A 7,049-nucleotide genomic window follows, 5' to 3' on the forward strand; every position below is an offset into this window, starting at 1 on the left:
CTCACTCCACCCTACTCCCAACAAGCTAGAAGAAGAGGAGAGGAGAGGTCTCTTGGCCTGAGGACATTGCTGTCTTCAAGGGGCCAGGATGCTTCTCTAATAAAACCTCTGCCACACCTTGATTTAGATTACTCTGCCAACCCTGGGTACTTATTAACTTCACTCAGAAAACAGGGTGGGTGATCCCTCTCAATCTGTGAAGGCTCTAGGAAGCATACCATCTATCTTTAGATAGAAACCCCCAACTCCTAATTTTCAGTTACAGACTTCATGCAGCATCACCAACATTCAAAAGCAGTACTTTCTTTCAGTGAGTTTAAATTCCAGTTTAGGTTGACAAGTTCTGGTAATAAGACAAGCTACTTCTTCCAAATGAGTCCTCAGATTATACCTCTGTCTATATACAATTTTGAAATATTCTAAAAATACAGAGGTGTGAAAAAGCTAATATAACAAATACCTATATTTTTTATCATCCCGAGTTAACAACTGTTAACATTGGGCCACACATGCTTTTGGTCTTTGTACTCTATTCTTCTTTACTGAGTATGTGATCCATGCTGGGTAACATCCTGGGTACCTGGAATATTACTGTGAAAAAGATGAACAGGGTCTTTGCTCATAGACTTCCATTTAAGCGGGGGCCATGGAAATATAAGACGCACATTGGAAAAAGAAATCAACATGGCAGAGAGAGATAGGGTAATTAATTAAGGGTTGAGTGGCCCAGCAAGACCTCCCTGTAGATCTGACATTTAAGTTCTCATCTACATGGAAGCTCAAAGGTGTGAAGGTATGGCACAAAAGCATTCTGAGCAAAGGGAACAGTTCTAACAAAAGGTTTAGAGGGGAGCAAGCCTGTCATGTTCAAAATAGAGAAAGGAAGTTCTGGAAGGCTAGCATGTAGCAGATAATGAACAAACTGGTAGGAAAAAGGTCAAGAGTTGGGCAGGGGCCAATTACTTTATGGTGAAGGACTTGGTTTTTATTTCAGATGAAGTTAGAAGCCACTAGAGTCTTTTAAGTAAGGGAGGAACATGATTTGATCTATCATTGAACACAATTATACTGCTTTCTTTGTGTGTAGAATGGATAATAGGAAGCTGGGACAGGTAAGTTAGAGGGCTATGGAACACTCCAGGCAAGAGATGACAGAAGTGAAAGGATTTGAAATATTTTAATGTGGAGTTGACAGTACTTGCTCATGGATTGGATATTAGGAATGATGGAAGGCAATGAGTGAATGGTGGTACCATTTACTGGGGAAAAAAAAAAAAGTTTGGGGAAAGAAGCAGATGTAGAGGAAGAAATCAAGAGGTGGGTGGGTAGATAGACATGTACCCTGGAGTTCTCAAAAGAGATCAATCCTGAAGGTAGGAGAATCTTTAGTGTTTATATGGTGTTTAAAACCCTGGAATAGGCAGAGGTCTCTTGGAGACAATGTGTGGACAGAGAAGTGGGTACCAGCACTAACATTTTGGAAGCTAGAAGGTCCTAGGCACACTAACATGTTAGAAGTCAGACAGAGGAAGAAGAGCTGAGAAAGAACCTGAATGGTTGTGGCCACAGTGTAGGAAGGGATGTGCATTACTCAAGTCTCTCCAGAGAAACAGGACCAATAATATATAGAATATTGAGAGAAGAGAGAGAGTGCACAAGAACACAAGCAACTTTAAAATATGTGAGGTAGGTTAGCAGGTTGGAGACCCAGGGAAGAGATGATGTTGCAATTCTAATCCAAAGGTAGCTCTGGCAGCATAATTCCACCTTCTTCCTTGGGGGTTCCTTAGTCTTTTTTCTTCTAAGGCCATCAACTGATTGGATGAGGCCCACCTACATTATGGAAGGTCAACTGGTTTACTCAAAATCTATTGATTTGAATGGTAATCTCACTTAAAAAAATATTTCAACAGCAACATTCAGACTTATCTGATGAAATAAATCTCAGGATACTGTGACTTAGCCAAGTTGACCTACGAAGTTAACCATCATAGGGTGTTACCTTGGAAACCCAGAAAAGAAAATATTTGAAAAGAGTGTAGCCAAATATATTGACTATTGCTAAAAATTTAGGTATGGTAAGAAAGCTGACCTGTTGGATTTGGTATTTAATAGGTTGTTATTGTCTTAGATAAAAGCAGTACCCCAGTAGTAAGTACAAAAGCCCAATTGGGGTATGGTAAGAAGGAATAATATACCCAGATATTTTCCTTTCTCTCTCAATCTTTAAGAAATAATGAAAGACAAAGCCAGTTTTTTAATATAACTCATTACCCTCTCCTCTCACTCATCTCCAGAATGTTTGACTAAAAAATATACTGAAGTTGGAATCCTGGAGATTGGGTACACTCCAAATCTCTTTTCTTAATGATATGGCAAAGGAAAATAAGCTACAGTTGTCTCCTATGTTTTTAATGTTGGTATCCTATATGTATATATTTTTTTCTGTAGTTAGCCTCTTTTTAGAATTGAGATAGAAATAAGACATAGAGAAAATATATTTTATTATAAGACATTGACCAAGTGAAATATTGTACAACTTTATACTGAAAAATCATGTAGCAGGATTAATGAATAGGTTAAATAAGTTGTTATAAATAATCTATAAATAAATCATAGTCTTCTCACAAAATCTCCAGTCTTTTTTTTTTAATACATTTATTTTTTATTGGTGTTCAATTTGTCAACATACAGAATAACACCCAGTGCTCCTCCCGTCAAGTGCCCACCTCAGTGCCTGCCACCCATTCACTCCCACCCCCCACCCTCCTCCCCTTCCACCACCCCTAGTTCGTTTCCCAGAGTTAGCAGTCTTTACGTTCTGTCTCCCTTTCTGATATTTCCCACTTATTTTTTCTCCTTTCCCCTTTATTCCCTTTCACTATTTTTTATATTCCTCAAGTGAATGAGACCATATAATTTTTGTCCTTCTCCAACTGACTTACTTCCCTCAGCATAATACCCTCCAGTTCCATCCACGTCGAAGCAAATGGTGGGTATTTGTCATTTCTAATGGCTGAGTAATATTCCATTGTATACATAAACCACATCTTCTTTATCCATTCATCTTTCGACGGACACCGAGGCTCCTTCCACAGTTTGGCTATTGTGGACATTGCTGCTATAAACATCGGGGTGCAGGTGTCCCGGCGTTTCATTGCATCTGTATCTTTGGGGTAAATCCCCAACAGTGCAATTGCTGGGTCGTAGGGCAGGTCTATTTTTAACTCTTTGAGGAACCTCCACACAGTTTCCCAGAGTGGCTGCACCAGTTCACATTCCCACCAACAGTGTAAGAGGGTTCCCTTTTCTCCGCATCCTCTCCAACATTTGTGGTTTCCTGCCTTGTTAATTTTCCCCATTCTCACTGGTGTGAGGTGGTATCTCATTGTGGTTTTGATTTGTATTTCCCTGATGGCAAGTGATGCAGAGCATTTTCTCATGTGCATGTTGGCCATGTCTATGTCCTCCTCTGTGAGATTTCTCTTCATGTCTTTTGCCCATTTCATGATTGGATTGTTTGTTTCTTTGGTGTTGAGTTTAAGAAGTTCTTTATAGATCTTGGAAACTAGCCCTTTATCTGATATGTCATTTGCAAATATCTTCTCCCATTCTGTAGGTTGTCTTTGAGTTTTGTTGACTGTATCCTTTGCTGTGCAAAAGCTTCTTATCTTGATGAAGTCCCAATAGTTCATTTTTGCTTTTGTTTCTTTTGCCTTCGTGGATGTATCTTGCAAGAAGTTACTGTGGCCGAGTTCAAAAAGGGTGTTGCCTGTGTTCTTCTCTAGGATTTTGATGGAATCTTGTCTCACATTTAGATCTTTCATCCATTTTGAGTTATCTTTGTGTATGGTGCAAGAGAGTGGTCTAGTTGCATTCTTCTGCATGTGGATGTCCAATTTTCCCAGCACCATTTATTGAAGAGACTGACTGTCTTTTTTCCAGTGGATAGTCTTTTCTCCTTTGTCTAATATTAGTTGACCATAAAGTTGAGGGTCCCCTTCTGGGTTCTCTATTCTGTTCCACTGATCTATGTGTCTGTTTTTGTGCCAGTACCACACTGTCTTGATGGCCACAGCTTTGCAGTACAGCCTGAAATCTGGCATTGTGATGCCCTCAACTCTGGTTTTCTTTTTTAAAATTCCCCTGGCTATTCGGGGTCTTTTCTGATTCTACACAAAGCTTAAAAAAATATCCACAAAGTCTTATTTTCACCATTGCATATCACCTTCTAGATTTTGTATACATTCACACTTTAAAAAGAAAATCATAGGCCTTAGACCAAGGTAGCCAAGTCCTGGTATAGCCCTGCACACTAATTCTTTGTGCAACCATAGCAAGTATGTTCCCATCTCTGGGCTTCAGTTTTTTTTACCCAGTGATGAGGCTGGGTTATCTGATTCCTAATGTTTCCTGCAATGTGCCAAGTTATAACTCTTTGCAGCTATGTCACTGGAAATTTAAAAAAGGAAACTCAGTTGTAAGATTGCATAAGATACAATTTTCTTTCTTTTGTTTAAGTACTGTAATACATTAAATATAATCTCTCAAGGCACCTCTCAAGTCAATGCTGCTTTGTCACCAAAGGCTTTAAATAATAAAACATATAAGATTAAGAAGATAAATCATGAGGACCTAGAAAATAAACTTGAGTAGAATTCTTCTACTCGCTGAGCATAAAAATCAGTTGGAGAACCTGGTTAAAATGGAAATTTTTGAGTTTTATCCTAAAAGATTATATTAGAGACTATGCTATACCTGGGTTAAAAGTTTAGGGAACTACATTTTTAACATGTTTCATATTCCAATTAATTCTAATGCCAGTGAGCCCAAAGACAACATCTGAGAAACCACGAGTTAAGGGAAAAAACAAAAAACAAAAAACTAAGGTTTTAAAAAAAAATCATGTCCCTCTAATGTGGGGAAGTTAAAAAAGACTTGCTCATTTGAATAAATTGAAATGCTGAGCAATATGTTTATTTTTCTAATTCTATTCTGTTTAGGTGAACATTATTTGGTTACCTAGAAAACTATAGATGTATCACAGTTACTTGGGTGGGTTAACATACTACATCTGATCATCTATGTCATGGAAAGCAATCTGGGAAAGGTTACACAGTATTCTGTTTCCAAGTGCAAAGAAGCTGTCATTAGTATAGACAAGATATGTTAGTTGACTTTAGAGACTTTCTCATGATTAACATCAATGAATGATTAATCTTATTGTCTCAATGAATGGGAGTCTAGTTTAGCCTGGCACTATTCATTCTACTTTGCAAAAGTCATTTAATGTCTCTGGATTCAGTTTTTTTGTTTTGTTTTGTTTTTTGGGGTTTTTTTTTTTTTTTTTTTTTTTTAGTTGTGTTGTGACGATTAAGGTGGTTTCCAAATCTTATTTCTGTTTGAAAGACTATTATCCTGTATTATTAATATGAAGAAGTTAGCCAATTCCCAATAAGTTTGTAGTAAAATAAAACTATTTGCTCTGAAGCAATAGCCAAAGTCATGGTCCTGGCTAAGATAACATACCATACACATTCATTTTTAAAAAACTTTTTAAAGATTTTATTTATTCATAAGAGACACAGAGAAAGAGGCAGAGACTTGGTCAGAGGGAGAAGCAGTCTCCCTGCAGGGAGCCCGATTTGAGACTCAATCCCAGGACCCTGGGATCATGCCCTGAGCTGAAGGTAGATGGTCAACCACTGAGCCACCCAGGCATCCCTCATTTTTAAAGTTTTGATAAATATCATGTATACAGATGTATACATAAAAGACCTATTTATAGTATGAAATAGCCCACCTCGATGTGCCAAGAATATAACACCCCTCCTACTCCCAATGGTAAACACAATCCTGGCTTTGGTTACAATCATTTCCTTGGGTTTTTTACATAGTTTTTATCATCTATATATACATACCTAGAAACATTATTTAGTTTGTCATTTATCAAGCTACATAAATAGAATACTTAATTCTTTTGATTCTTTCAGCATTGTTTGCGAGACTCATTTATATTGATATGTAAGCTGTTTTCATGCATTGTCTTTGTCATGAAATAGCCCATTTTATGAATATACCATTATTTACGTATGCTATTGATGGACATTATTAATAGTATGTTATGATGTTCTTTTACATATATCCTCTTATAAGAATCTCATTGGAACATATACCTAAAAGTAGAAATGCTTAATTATTATGATATTGTGTCTACAATTTTAGTAGATGATTCCACAGTGGTTGTAACAATTTATAACCCTTTTTTTTACTATCTCTTTGCCAATACCGACTTTTGTCAGATTGTTTTTCTTTTTGCACCAATCTGGTAAATTTGTACTGATGTAATGTGGTTTATTTTATAATTGTTTGCCTCATAATTAATGCAAATGAGCACAGTTTTATATATGTATAGGTTTTTCTGAATTTCTTTATTTATGAAGGTCCCTGTCCTGGTTGTTAGCATATTGAAAATTTTTTTATGACCTATTTATTTATTTTAGAGAAAGAGCACACAGAGGGAGAGCAGTGGGAGAGAATCTCCAGCAGACTTCATGCTGAGTGTGGAGCCCCACAAGGGGCTCAATCTCCTGATGTTAAGATTATGACCTGGGCCAGAATCACAAGTTGGACTCTTAACTGACTGAGCCAGCCAGGTACCCTGAGATGTTGTTTTTTTAATGTTGATTTATTAGTAGTTGTTCATATATATTGGATACCCTGTGGCTTGTCTTCTCTTTATGATGTCTTGACTAGAAAATTTTAAGAAAACAAATTTATTATTTATTCCTTTATGGTTAATGCTTTTTGGCTTGGTAATAAATCCTTTCTGACTCTAAGGCCATGAGAATATTTTCTAAAACTCTATAATTTTGTCTTTCATTTATTAATTTTTATGTATGATGTAAAGTTGGATTTTATTTTACTTTTTAAAATTAAGTTAAAGTCTACTCTTAGTAAAATGCACAAATATGGTTACTTGTACAACTCAGTACATCTTGAGAAATGCCATATACCCATGTAACCAACACACCAAACAAGAAATTATA

The 7,049-nt window shown here is 36.7% G+C and overlaps 1 long non-coding RNA gene across 1 annotated transcript in view; it reads left to right on the top strand.

Annotated features, from left to right (window-relative positions):
- LOC140606495 (uncharacterized) overlaps positions 1-7,049 on the top strand; it is a 226,745-nt gene that overhangs the window by 180,948 nt on the left and 38,748 nt on the right. The window contains exon 2 of the long non-coding RNA XR_012008821.1: positions 6,504-6,656. This is a non-coding gene — a long non-coding RNA (uncharacterized lncRNA). The remainder of the gene's footprint in view (positions 1-6,503; positions 6,657-7,049) is intronic.

The sequence above is a fragment of the Canis lupus genome, chromosome 16 (assembly GCF_048164855.1).
Source record: "Canis lupus baileyi chromosome 16, mCanLup2.hap1, whole genome shotgun sequence".
In the NCBI taxonomy this organism is placed as follows: domain Eukaryota; kingdom Metazoa; phylum Chordata; class Mammalia; order Carnivora; family Canidae; genus Canis; species Canis lupus.